This window comes from Chamaea fasciata, unplaced genomic scaffold (genome assembly GCF_029207755.1).
Source record: "Chamaea fasciata isolate MVZ Bird 193981 ecotype frontalis unplaced genomic scaffold, bChaFas1.0.hap1 SCAF_34, whole genome shotgun sequence".
NCBI classification, from domain to species: Eukaryota; Metazoa; Chordata; class Aves; order Passeriformes; family Sylviidae; genus Chamaea; species Chamaea fasciata.
In genome coordinates this window covers 497,143-511,436 of record NW_027094119.1, presented here as the reverse complement: position 1 = coordinate 511,436, position 14,294 = coordinate 497,143, and positions in this window count along the sequence as shown.

Sequence of the window (14,294 nt, the reverse complement as noted above, 5' to 3'; positions counted from 1 at the left end):
AATCCCGCCTGCCCCCGCGTTCTCCGCTGCCCCGGCGAGCGGGGGGGGGATGGGGGGAGTGAGGTTTGAGGTGAGGGGGGGTCTGGGGTGCAGGGATGGGGACACGGGGGTCAGGGAGTGTCCGGGGGGGGTCACCACTCACCCCAGAGTCCTGCCGGGGGGAAGGGGGGGCTCCGTCCGGCACCTGGGGAGAGGAAAAGGGGGAGGATTCCAGGGAGGGAAGAGCAGGGCAGGCAGGATGCAGGCTGGGGGGAGAGGCCAAGGAAAGCCCCCCGGGGTGGGGAGGCACAATTTAACCCGGAGTTTTTGGTGTTTGGTCCCAAAGGGATCAGGGGATGGCTGAGGTTGGAAAAGGCTGTGGTCACCCCTGGCCACATCCCCAAGTGCCACATCCACACAGCTGTGAAACCCCCCCAGGGATGGGGAGTCCCCCTGCTCTGGGCAGCCTGGGCCAAGACTGCCTTTTCCAGGAGGAATTTTCCCTCAGATCCAACCTAAACCTCCTCTGGGAGCCTTTCTGCCTCACCATGTCACCCGAGAGCAGAGCCTGACCCTCACCTGGCTGCCCCTCCTGTCAGGGAGCTGTAGAGACCACGGAGGTCCCTCCTGAGCCCCTTCACATCCCTCAGCCTCTCCCGGTGCTCCAGCTCCATTCCTGAAACATTAATTTTGAAGAATTAAAGATTTTAGTTGAACCAGATATTGCTGAAGTAAGACAGATAGACTTCCCTTTTGATAAGCAGAAGCCGGATTTAAGGAACTGATAAATCATGGGGCCTGTCAACTTATGTTTGTGTATTCTGACTAATCAATAGGCTTCAAGAAGGACAATGAATTCATAAATCAAATACTCCTGGGAAAACAGGATTCACTTGTCACGCAACACTAAAAGGTTAAAAAGTCAAAGCAAAGAAGACTCACTTACTTCATCATTTTGAGACCCCGCCCCATAAAAAAGACCACCGACCCATTTCAAAGAACAAACCACGCACGCTTAATAGCTTTTGGCTAATTACCATACGAAGCGGGGAATGGGATGTACTAAAGTCATGAATATACATTTGTGTTTTGGGTATTCAATATTTCTGTAGATAAAAAGACCCTGTGATCTTCTGTGAGCGCGCGTGTGTTTGGGAGCTATCCCGCAGGCTGCCCGGCATCGTAGTTAAACATACACTTTCTAACTTTAAACTCTTAGAGAGTCTTTTGTCCGTCATAGTTGGATATCGGCATTAGGGCGATATTCATATTTTTTTAATAATTCATTATGGCGAGCCAGGCAGGAGCCTGCTCTCTCTCGCCGAGGGGGCCATCGGGGTCTAGGACCCTTTTGGGCGCCCCCCAGGATTTTCTGGGTAGAAGGCTCCTGCGACCCCCTGACGCCCCCGGACACAGACCAGAGCCTGCTGGAACTACGGACAAAAAGGTATGTTTAAAAAATAAAGTAAAGAACAAATACTGAAGACAGGTACCTTTGAATAGAGGCAGCTTGTAAGTCATAAGAGACGTCTTATGCAAAGCAGAGGCCTGAATGAGTTTTGGAAAAACTCCGCGGAGTATCGTAGATGGTTGTTTTGTTTCCAGGTAAAGAACCTGGCAGTTGGTGGCTGCATCCCGAGTGGCGGGGCAGCAACGGCGGCAGCAGAGCCGCTGGTCTAGGGTCTTGTTGGTTCTAAAGCAGTACTAGCTCCGGTTTCGGCTTGTAGTTTAAAGGTGCACCTTGGTAAAGCATAATCTGAGGGGCTAGCCTGAGTTTTGAGATGCAAAGGGTCCCGTTTTGAGTCGTGGGCCCGCGCACCGGATGTGTGTGTGTGTATTGCGGGCAGATCTGTGTCTGCTTGGCGATCCTGAGGTTGTGTGATTGTGAATCAATTTTGTACCGTTTGTGCTGCGGTTTGTGAAAGCTTGTAGAGCAGTCGTTTCTGTTTGTGTAATTTTGGAATCTGCTACTAATCTCTAATCTCTGTGTTTTTGGAAATTCTGCAACATGGAAGAGATTTTAAAACCCCCGCTCATTGGCGGAGAGATACCTCTGTCTGAGAAGGAGAAGGGATTTGGGAAGGCTGTGGCGTCTCACGGGAAGGCTGTGTGCTAGTTTTGATCGTTTAACTGATAGTGTGACTTCAATTAGTTTGTTGTTCAGTAGAAAAGCCCCCTGAGTGAATAAACTGTAGAGAAAAAAAAAAAAAAAAAAAAGGAAAAAAAAAGGAACAAAACAGGCAAGGAGGTTTTTTCCCCTCTCTTTCTATCTATGCCTGACATAGCTGGTGATCAAGGGTACTTAGTGTCACCTTGGTAGTCAGACAACAGGCTGAACTCACAGCCTAAGGCTATGTTTCCCAGCTCTTTGTAAAACGCCGAGGGATTTTTGGCAAGTGGAAGTTTGCAATTGCCAGAGTGTGTGATAATATCTTCAAAGTGCTGTAGTCCTCGGCTGCAACTGCAGAAGAGCGAAGGGGGAGTGTGGGATCGAGCCCCGCCCCCCCTTTCCTGCAGGAGGGTCTGTGCTGTGTCCCGGCCGAAGTCTGTAGGATTTTAAGAATGTATTCAGAGTCATAGAGGATCTCCCCCCCACCTTGGCTGCTTCCTTTGCGAGCCTAAAACTGTGCCTGACTGATTGGAAAAGTTTTCGTTTGTCTGGTTTTGCTTTTCGTTTGTTTGCTTTAATAAAAAGACGTTTATCCTTTTCTTAACCATAAGTTCTTGTCTCAACAGGTAATGCTTCGAGCCTTAGTTTGAAAACATCTGTTTTGCTTTTTATGCCTCGAGCCTTGTTTTGATTTTTCCTTTTTTGCTTTTTAACCATAATTCTTTCCTCAACAGCTGAAAGTACAGCTAACTTTTTCCTTTTTAAAGTCAACAAACTGGTTTTTGTTTCGTTTTGTTGTTTTTTCTCTCTTGTGTTGATTTTGATATATGCCCAGGAATAGGAGGCACAAGAATTGGGAAGCTGGTTCAAAAGAGTTCCCCTGCCCAAGGAGGGGCTGCTACTGTAAGCAGTGGACTGTGCTTCGTGGTGCAGTCTGTCAAGGCTCGTGGGTCTGATAAGGGTACAAGTGGCTAGTACCTAAGAGTGGAACCATAAGCCCGCGCAGCAGTAAAATATTTGAGTTGCTGGAAAACGAAATTTCAAAGATCTTAAAGAAACCAGTACAAATTCCTAAAGTTGAGTGTGGCCAGCATATTTTTGTACCAGAATAATACCAAGTGAAACTTAAGAATTAGAATAAGATCAAAAAGCATTAAAAAAAAAAAAAAAAGAGAATTCTTAATAGACACAGGGGCAACATTTTCAGTGCTGAATAAGGCCCTAATACCTGTAAACAACGACTATGTTATGGTAAAAGGAGCAACTGGCCAATCTGAAAAAGCTTACTTTTTTTGCAAACCATTGAAGTATAAATTGAAAAACAATGAAGAATTCATTGATTTTCATATATGCCTAAAGCTCCATCTGCACTTTTGGGCAGAGATGTGCTAGAGCAGCTGGAGACAAAAATAGTATTTAAGAATTGGAAAATTATTTTGGAGGTAAAAGATCAACAATATGTAGAACTGTTAAGCTTAATGATGATAACCAAAGAAATTGAAGTTGCCAATGAAGAAGAGAATTTCAAAAAAATAATAAATCAAGTGTGTCCTGGGGTGTGGGCTTCTGACATACCAAGCAGGGCAAAGAATGCACTATCCGTATAGGTCAAACTTAAAGAAAGAAGGCAGCCAGTAAAAGTTAAACAATAGCCCCTAAAGAAGGAAGACAGAGAAGGGATTAGTCCAATTATTGAAAACATTTGAAGATAAGACTACTAAAAGAGTGTCAGTCGGATTTTAACACTCCTCTCTTGCCAGTGAAGAAGCCTAAGAGATCATACAAGCTAGTACAAGACTTAAAGGCTGTTAATAAGATAACTGAAGACTCGTATCCAGTAGCTGCTAACCCTTACACCTTTTTAACTCGTTTAATCCCTGAACTAACCTGGTTTACTGTTTTAGATTTGAAAGATGCTTTCTTTTGCCTCCCTCTCCATGAAGCCGGCCAGAAAATCTTTGCATTTGAGTGGGAGAACCCCAAAAGTAGACGAAAAACTCAGCTCACATGGTGTGTTTGCCTCAAAAGTACAAAAACTCCCCCACCATATTTGGGGAACAGCTTGCAAAAGATTTGGAGTCTTGGGAACCTCCACCAGGAGAAGGACAGTTGCTCCAGTATGTGGATAACCTCCTAATAGCCACCCAGACCCAGGAAACATGTGTGGACTGGACGGTAAGCCTCCTCAACTTCTTGGGCCTGCAGGGGTATCGGGTGTCCCAGAAGAAAGCCCAAATGGTGAGACAAACAGTAATTTACCTGGGCTATGAAGTGAGTGCTGGACGGAGAACCTTAGGGCAAGATCGCAAAGAGGCAATATGCCAGACCCCAAAGCCTCAGACAGTGAAAGAACTGAGAACCTTCTCAGGCATCACAGGATGGTGCAGACTGTGGATTTATAATTACGGATTACTTGTTAAACCTCTGTATGCCTTGATCACGGAAGGAAGCAGAGATCTTCAGTGGACCAAAGAAGCGGCTCGAGCCTTCGACCAGCTAAAGAAAGCCCTCATGTCAGCACCAGCCTTGGGACTTCCAGATGTAAGTAGGCCATTCTTTTTGTTTTCTCACGAGAAGCAAAGGATCGCTTTAGGGATACTAGCACAAAACCTGGGCCCGTATTGAAGGGTAGTTGCCTACCTCTCTAAGCAGCTGGATACGGCAGCTAAGGGGTGGCCAGGGTGCCTCAGAGCCGTTGCAGCAGTGGCAGTGAACATCCAAGAGGCACGCAAGTTCACCCTGGGCCAGAAGACGACGGTGCTAGTGTCTAACAAAGTGTGTACAGTCCTGGAAGCGAAAGGGGGGCACTGGCTCTCCCCACAGAAATTCCTGAAGCACCAAGCTATACTGGTGGAACAGGATGATGTTGAGATTGTGGTAACTAACATTGTGAACCCAGCTTCCTTCCTCAGCGGAAGCATGGGAGAACCAGCGATCCATGATTGCCTGGAGACCATTGACGCCACCTACTCCAGTCGCCCGGATCTGAAAGACAGCCCACTTGAAAATGCCCAGACCTGCTTTACTGATGGGAGCAGCTATGTCAACAGTAGGAAAAAGCATGCTGAGTATGCAGTTACCTCAAGCAGAGAGACTCAAGGTATGCATTTGGAGTTGTGCATGCCCACGGAGCCACTTGGAGAAAGAGAGGACTGCTAAACTCACAAAAGAAGAATATTAAACACGCACAAGAAATATTGAGACTGTTGGAGGCAGTACAACTACCTGAGAAGGCAGTCATCATGCATATCAAGGCACACCAGAAGGTGAGCTCGGAATTGGAAGAGGGGATCATGCTGGCAGATAGAGAGGCAAAAGAAGCAGCAAAAAGTGAGATACCTAATGAGACAATTGAAGCAGCATTAATTCCAGATGGAAAAATTTCTATTGAGGGTAAGCCAATATACAATAAAGAGGATAAAAAACTCATTAAGGCAGAAAAAGCAAGTTATAACCAGGAGGGATGGGCTGTAACAGAAGAAGGGAAACTTGTAGTACCCTCCTATTTGTTGTGGGTATTAGTACAGACGGAGCATGAGAAAACACACTGGCGAATGGATGCCCTGTCTAACCATTTCAAAGAAAAGATCATGGCCAGGAAATTGCAGGGCACAGTGATACAAGTAACTCATCAGTGTAGCCTTTGCCTCCCAACTAATCTCAAAAATACTCCAAAGCCTAAAGTGGGACAAATTGGGAAAGGCTGTGGACCTGGGCAACAATGGCAAATTGACTTTACAGAGATGCCCAGGAAGGGAGGACATCGTTACCTATTGGTGTTAACTGATACCTTCTCAGGATGGCCAGAAGCCTTTTCCGGCCGGACAGCTAAGGCCCGAGAGGTAAACAAGCACTGTTACAAGAAATAATACCGAAGTTTAGAGTTCCAGCCACCATATCCTCAGATAGAGGGCCACACTTTATTTCAAAAACTGTGCAGCAAATAAGTAATCACCTGGGAATAGATTGTGAATTGCATACCCCATACCACCCTCAATCTAGTGGTCAAGTGGAAAAAATGAACCACTTGATTAAACAACAAATTGTGAGATTGGGGCAAGGAGTAAATTTGCCCTGGCCCCAGGCTTTCCCATTGGCACTATTGCAAATTCGAACAAAACCAAGGGCAAAAAAAGAAACTAAGCCCTTTTGAAATACTGTATAGAAGGCCATATGCAGTTCAAAAAAGAACAACACCCATGCAAGTAGGGGAAGAAACCCTACATGAGTATATAAAGGCCCTAAATAAACAACTTCGAGAAATTGAGAAATACGTGGCCGAAGCTCAAAACCGAGAATTAGATAAGCCAGTATGTATATGTTAAGTCTTTTGCAGAAAAGACCTTGGAACCACAGTGAGAAGGACCATTCCAGGTGCTTCTTACTACCTTCACTGCAATCAAGATCAAAGAACAGAAAGCCTGGATCCATCACTCCCGAGTGAAGAAAGCCCCAGAAGGAATCTGGAAGATCACACCAGGTGATAACGAACTGAAGCTGAAGCTCACTCAGAACTACGAAGAGATAGACTAAGAGTTATTACGGACATTATGTGGAAAATTGTAATTATTGCAGTAATTACTGTAACTTATTTCCTTCAAAGAGTGAATGAGAAATTATTTTGCACAGCAGAAAAAAAAAATCCCTAGTGATCTAATTCTGAAAATATACTGTTTCCTTTAGAAGCATCTTGCTCAACACTCGATTTCAGAGTTTCACCCATAGATTACAATTCTTTGCATTTTGATGTCCCTGAGCTCCCCACCTTGTGGTTTCCAAGTGCAAACAATTTCCTCAGTGTTATTCACGGCCTGAGAGAAGGAAACGAGTGTGTTCGCCTTGCTGTTCCCCACAAATGCCAAGTGTATAAAACACAAATCCTACAGATGAGTATCTGAGATATTCCCCAGGCCTTTCCTGGCACCACAACCAGCTCATCCCCACTCAGGAAATGCGAAGGGAATTATTCCCAGCCCAGAGTTTCAAGGAAAGATTCATCCCAGCTTCCTTGGCTTGCAAAATTTGGTCATTTCTTAGGGGACCTCCAGGACTCACCTTCTTCCCCCGAGGCAGGAAAAATGGTGCTGTGCTTTCACCTGAGTCACAGCTGGGCCTGGGCTCCACATGCTCCTTGAGAAGGAGGAAAAAGAACAGGATTCATTGACAAGAACCTGGTTTGAGCAGAAGGAAATGAGTAAAGCAAGTTCTCGGATTGTTTTAGTGGAAATTGTGAGAAGCTTTCCCTCACAACTTGGTTTCTTTCTATTTTTAGTTCTTCCATTTGGGCAAATCCTGAATTCCACCCACCCCTGACCACCAGCACGAGGAATGGATCCCAGAGACTTGGGAAGGCCACAAGGGATTTTACCTCTGCCTGCTTCCACTGGGAACAACATTCCCAAAGATACTAAGATGTAAATGACTGTGACTGCACATAGGAACCAGTTTCCCCTTGGATGGGGAAGGAAATCCCACCAGGCTGACCTGGCCATGCACATCTCCTGTGGAATCTGCTTGGGTTACAGCCAGAGGAGCTGAAACCCTTTGGAACCACCAGTTCTTTGTCCTTTTAGAATCACCCCAGAATCCCTAAAGTTGGAAAAGACCTCCAGGAGCATCAGCCCAGCTGTTAACCCAGCACATCCACAGGATTGTGAAACACTTTCAGGGCTGGGGCCTCCACCACTCCCTGCATGGGAACCAGGAGATGAAGTCAGATTAGAAGAAACTGAAGAAAAAAGGAATTAATTTTTCCTTTTTTTTTTCCTTATCTGGAAGGTAAATACTGGTTTGTTTTTTTGTTGTTGTTGGGGTTTTTGTTTGTTTTTGGGGGTTTGTTTTTTTTTTGTTTCCCTCCCAGCCAGGAATTCCTTCCCAAAATCCCATCTCTCCTAGTTGGAAGCCTCCCCCCCTGTCCCGTTAGCCCACACCCACGGAAAGAATCACTCCTCCTGTTGTTTTAAAGCCCCGCCCCGAGAGCGACTCACCCGCTGAACCTGCGTTTGCAGAGCGGCCGGGTTGTCGTAGCAGCTGCCTGCGGGGAGAAGGGGACGGCTCAGGGCTCCGCGCCGGCTCCCACACCCGCCCCCCCCTCACACGGCCCCCACACGGATCCCCCGCGCGCCGCCCGCACCGAAGCCGAGGAAGCGCATGAGGGCCAGCACGAGCAGGCGGTGCGGGAGGCGGCGGGGATCGCAGGCGGCGGGCAGCGCGGGGAGGGCCCGGGGAGCCGCCGCCATCGCCGCCCTCAGCGCCGAGCAGCGCCTGCTGCTCCTCGTCCGCCATCGCGCCCGCCGCGCGTGAGCCCCGGCACGTGACCCGCCCGGCACGTCACCCGCCCGGCACGTGACCCGCCCGGCACGTGACCCCCCGTTGCCACGGCAACGCCGGACTGAGGCCTGAGGGCGGGGGGGGGGGGAACTCTGGGAAATAGGAACGTGAAATAAATATTAAAAATATGTCAGTGTCAGTGTAAGCGTGAATGTCAGTGCTAGGAAAATTAACCCGCAAACGACACAGGTTTATGTGCGAAAAGGAGCCAGAGGAGTGCTTTTACTTTATAAATGATAATTAATAATAAAAGAATAAAGGGAGAGGCCATGGGGCATTTCCCCTGAGGTCTGTGAAAATTTGGAGGACGCAGCCTCCTATTTATCCCAATTTCCTCGCCCCGTTTCCCTCTCTTCCCCTGTTGCCTGAGGTGCTTGAGAGTTACATACTTCCCAGAGTGCCCAATACCCAAAATTCCTCCTTAACGTACAACCCCCTTTAAACTTTGAATTTTTATGGAATTTATGGGGTTTCCCCATTGTTTCTTTCATCTTTCAACATCCATTTTCATTTATCAGCAAACCTACCGTTTGTTTGTGAAGGCAAACGTCTTCTTTTCCATTCATCAATCAGTGGGATCCTTCCCATTGTTTCTTTTCTCTCTCAGTGCTGGTTTTATCCACCAGCAGACCCAGAGTTTGTTTGTAAAGACTAACCTGTCATTCCTCTCAGAAGTGTCAATGTAAAGATAAATGTCAATCTTTAGAAAGGTGATGAGTGTTTTCTGATTGGGACAGAGTGTGAATAGCAGAAAAATTCATTTTTTTCTTTGTGACATCTGAGACTGACCAAGCCAACAATTATGAGGGAGAGGTCATCACCCTACATAAAAGCTGCTGGATTTCTAGTTTCTTTATCAAAATAAAACCAGCCAAAACCCATGTTACCAAACACAAGAAAAACACCCACAAACAAATCGATCAAATAAGATAATTAGGAAAACTTAAAACAAGCAAACAAAAAGTTTTAATATCTATTGAATATGTCAAACAGCAATCCTTAAAAACACAGCCATTGAAAAGAGAAGAGCGTTGCTTTCTGGTGAGGCACCCCAGCTGAAGCATTTGCTCTTATGTCTCCTAATTGTCTCTCTTTAATTTTTATTCAACTCATAAACATTTGAAAAGAGAGTGGAGCTCATTTTTTACACAGTGGAAATGAATTCCCTCCTGTCCTGGCAGTCCCTGATGAACACTCCCACTCCGGTTTCCCTGTAGCTCCTTCAAACACTGGAAGTTTTCTCTTCTCCAAAGTCATTTTGTTCTTGAGCTCTTTCCTCCAAAAGGTTCTTGCCATATTATTCAAACCCTTGAAAAACCTACTACTTTTTTTTTTTTTTTTTACTGTGAAAAGCTCCAGTCTGCTATCAAATTTCATCTCCTTGCACCAAAAACGACCTGAATCCTGTGTGCCCATCAATTGCTTTCTGATTAAAAGATGTTCTTCTTAAATAAAATGTGCTTTTAACGAGGCAAAACCACGTTAAAAAACTTCTGGACTGAAGCCAGAGGATTTATTTACCTCTTCAAGGTGTAGAAAGCAAAGGGCTGAGTTTTACCTGAGATGTTGAACAACACGTTCACTTTCCAGCGACTCAGGCATGAATTTGAGAAGGAACCACAGAAGAAAAAGAAAAAAAAGTCAAAACAACTTCTCACAACACGCAGGTATCATGTTGGGAATCAGCTGCAAACTCCTCTTGGACATAAAACGCTTCATTTCCCTTGATCCGTGTCTTTTCAGAGATCTGTCAGAAGAGAACTGTGTTATTAAATGGATCGCCTTCAACTGCTCTGAAGTGGTTTCGATTCCTGGAAACCCAAGCATCTCCGTTTGCTACAGCTGCTGTGAAAAACACGGGCTTGAATGACAGGGCTTCGTTAGGAAAGGAGTTGTGCAACAAATTGGGAAGTTTCAGGGACCAGCTCAAGGATTTCAGTGACAAACTCGAGGGGTTTTGTACAAAACTCGAGGGTTTCTGTGACAAAGTTGAGGATTGCAGTGACAAACTCGGGGATTTCTATTGCAAACTCCAAGATTTCTATGACAAACTCAAGGATTTTTATGACAAACTCCAGGATCTCTATGACAAACTCGAGAATTTCTATGACAAACTCGAGAATTTTTTGTAAGAAACTCAAGGATTTCTGTGACAAACCCCAAGGTTTCAGTGCCGCTTGAGGGAGCTCAAAGATAATTGACCTCGCAGAGCCACCTGGAGTTTCCTAATTCCAGGGAAACAATTTCTATCCACAGATAAAACGCATAACTTTGGAAAGCTAAAGCTAAACCGAGCCTGGGGTTGTCTTTTTCTTGTTCTGTGTAACACCAGGCTCTTTATCTGAGGAAGAAATCTTAGCCACGTATCCGGAATATTTACCAGGAGAAAAGGACGGTTTTCCATTTGCTAATTCCCAAGATTTGCCTTTCTCCCCTGTCACCTTCAGCTTGGCTGTGACCTTGCTGTGCCCGTGATGTTCCCGTGAGTTCAGGCACATGCTTTGCAGGGGAGTGTTTATGTGCCAAATAAATACAGTGGATCGCTCTTAAACTCAGCTTTAGGATGTTTGTTACAGATGGAGTTGCTGCCTCTCTGTAAATCAGAGCACTTAAAGTGCCATAGGATCCCACAAAGGCTGTGTTTAGCAGCAGTAAATGCAGGGAAAGCTGTGTACAGGACTTTCGAGGGGCCAGAAAATCCTGCCCTCCTTGCAGTGCAGGTGCAGGGAGCACGGAGGGCAGTAAAAACTCCCAGGAGACAAGGATGAGTCTCAGGGTTCAGCTCCTCAGAGTTATTGCTGTCTTTGGGAAGGTGCTTCAAAACTGCAGCCAAGCAGGAGCTGTATTTCACGTGATCAAATTGACTCCACCATCAGTACCCCATTATCCAGTTTCTGGAGGAAAAATCTCACGTTTTCCCCTCAGAGGATGAAGGATCTGTCCCACACAGGCATGCAAACAGTTCTGAATCACTCCGTGTGCTGAGGAATGGGTTATTACAAACCTCTCTGTGTCACTCGAATGTTATTGGGCGTTTATGCACCATCCCAAGACAAGTCTGATGTCTTCAGAGTGCTGGGAAGAGGCTGAGGGAGCTTTTCTGCCCCACAAATCTCAGTGAGAGCAAAGATCCTGGCCTGAGGAAGCTCCTGTGCCAAAGCAAACAGCTCCTGCCTCTGCTGAGTCACACCAGCAGGGTGGGTTTATGGCTGTCCCACACTGTTAAATGCTGTTCTGCATCCTCCCCAAAATTCACAGTTTTTCCCGACGGCAGCTGGTGCCAGGCTCCTTCTCCAGCAGCCAGCTCAGGGAATGGAGTGAAAAACACCCCCTGGGAGAGTGCAGGAGCACCAATAATGATGTGCAGCTTCTCAGCTGAGCCAGGACTTCCAGGAGGATTTTTTTTTTTTTTTTTTTTTTTTTTTTTTTTTTTTTATGCTCCAGGTCATGTTGGACAGGGCTTGGAGCAGCCTGGTCCAGTGGAAGGTGTGGTGAATGGTTTGAAGGTCCCTTCCCACCCAAACCAGTCTGGGGTTCCTTGATCCTGGGAATTCAGAGCTTTGGGCTCTGGGGACCGGAATTGAATTTCTAGGTAACACCTGAACTTGGCTGTGGAGAGTGTGATTGATAACTGGCTAGCTGCAAAAGGTCACGCAGACATGAGAGAGCTTTGCTGAGCACACAGGCACTCTCATGAAAACCAGCAAGGCAGTAAGCTTCGTATGTCCTTGAGCACAGCTGCTATACGATAACAAGACCTTGTAGCTGAAAGATATGAGGGAGAAGCACGGTAAAACTAAAACTTACTCAAACTATGTAACCACAAAGAAATGTAGAAAGAGGCGTAGCTGACTTTTAGTCTGAGCACCAATCCTGAGCTTAACTTTTGCAATATGTATGAGCTGATTATAGAAGATATAAATGTGTGTATGCTACCTGAAATAAACGAGATTTGCTGACCATGATAGCATGAGGCTCTTCTCCTGCGGCTCCGGTTAACCCAACATCTGGCGCCCGAACAGGCTTCTCCCCTACCCTCTCTAGAGCTGCATTGGGGTCGGGTCCTTTGGACGGCGGATTTACGCCCGGGGTGGTCACATCGGTGCGCCCTGCCGCTACGCGCTGCCGACGCCTGGGGGTTTGCAACGGTACCGGTGAGTATGGAAAGGCAAGCAGCGTATGATCTCTTTACTGCTTTTCTTAGAAAGCGGGGATTTAAGGGGCTTGACTTAGATAAGGAGCTCCCCCCTCTTTTGAGCCATGCTACCTCTTATGGCTCTTTTGCTAACCCCCATACTGTTCATGAATTAGCCGAATGGCGCAGGTATGGGGATAAGCTTTGGGAATTAGTGCTAGATGATGATAAGCCAGCGAAAAAGATGAGCAAGTTGTGGAGAACTGTGCATAATGAATTGCTTATGTGTCAGGCGGAGAAGAAAGCTGTCGATAATGCTCGTGAAATGCACACTAGGAATAGGGCTTATGGGGATGACCCTTCCGCTCCAAACCCTCCGGTCTTTGCAACCGTTGACCTCCCGTCATCTGACTCTGTAGAGCCGGCCAGTACACCCACCGTTCAGCCCTCGCCACAGCCCTCTGCTCCACTAATGCCTTCACCCCCTACCCCCATGAATGCAGAGGCTAGGAATGCCCCTCCCTGTCCTGTTGCCACGGAGCCGTTCCCCGGAGCCTTATCGGACCTCGCGGAGGCTATGGCACGAGAAAGACGGGAGGTATGGGCGGCACTGGCAAATCAGGGCTGGCGGGAGGGAGATACGGATCTGGCTGCGGCAGCTCAAGAGCAGATCTCGTCCCCCCTCGCCCTCCCAGTTATCTTTCACAACAACCCACAGGGAGGGCAACGGGCGGAGGTTACTAATTTAGACTGGAAACTTTTGTCACAACTACGATCTACCGTAGCGAGCTATGGGGTCACAAGCAAACCCGCTAAACAAATGTTAGAATTCCTTTTTAATATGAATCTCCTGTTGCCCGCAGATGTTAGAGGTCTTTCTCGTTTAATTTATACCCCACATCAAAGGCTACTGTTTGAAGCCCGATGGAGGGAAGAGGCGGCTGCAAGTGCCGCACTCCCTCGTCCCCAAGGAGACCCCTTACTCGGCATTACCGTTGACGAGCTTATGGGTCAAGGACCGCTTCATAGAGTAGAGGCTCAAGCTACCTTAGGTCCTGATAAATTGAGAGAGGCCATGGCGGTAGCTAAAAGAGCTATGGAGAAAATTAGAGCTCCAGGAGGTGTTCCTCTTTATATGGGGATAAAACAGGGGAGAGAGGAGCCTCTTGGCCCCTTTGTGGACAAGATCATTGATGCTTTAAGTAAAGCAGGCATTGCTGAGCACATGCAAGATGCCCTAGTTAAACAATGTATCTTGCAGAATGGGAATGCTAATACTCGTTCCCTCATAGCTTCAGCCCCTGGGAATTGGAATGTTCAAGATTTGTTAGATAAAGCGGCAGCCATGCCTTCCGGCACTCAGGTATTTGTGGTAGAAGCGCTGCAAAAGATAGGTGAGGGGTTACAACAGCAGGCTCAGGCTTTTAGAGAACAAGCAGTATCAGCTCAGACTCAGGTTTTAGCTGCCCTCGCACCCCTCCAAGCGGCGACAGCGCGTCAAAGCCCCAATACCGGTGGGAGGATGAAGTGTTTCCGCTGCGGAAAGCCGGGACACATCCGCCGCGAATGTGGCGCCACGGGCGTATGGTGCGGCAAGTGCCGATCCAATACCCACAACAGCACCGCTTGCCGATCTGGATCGGGAAACTCCAAGACCAGCGCGAAACTGGGCCGCGCCGGGACACAAATAGTTCCAGTCACACCATCGATGGGCAATTCTTGCCAGCAACCTCTGGCAGC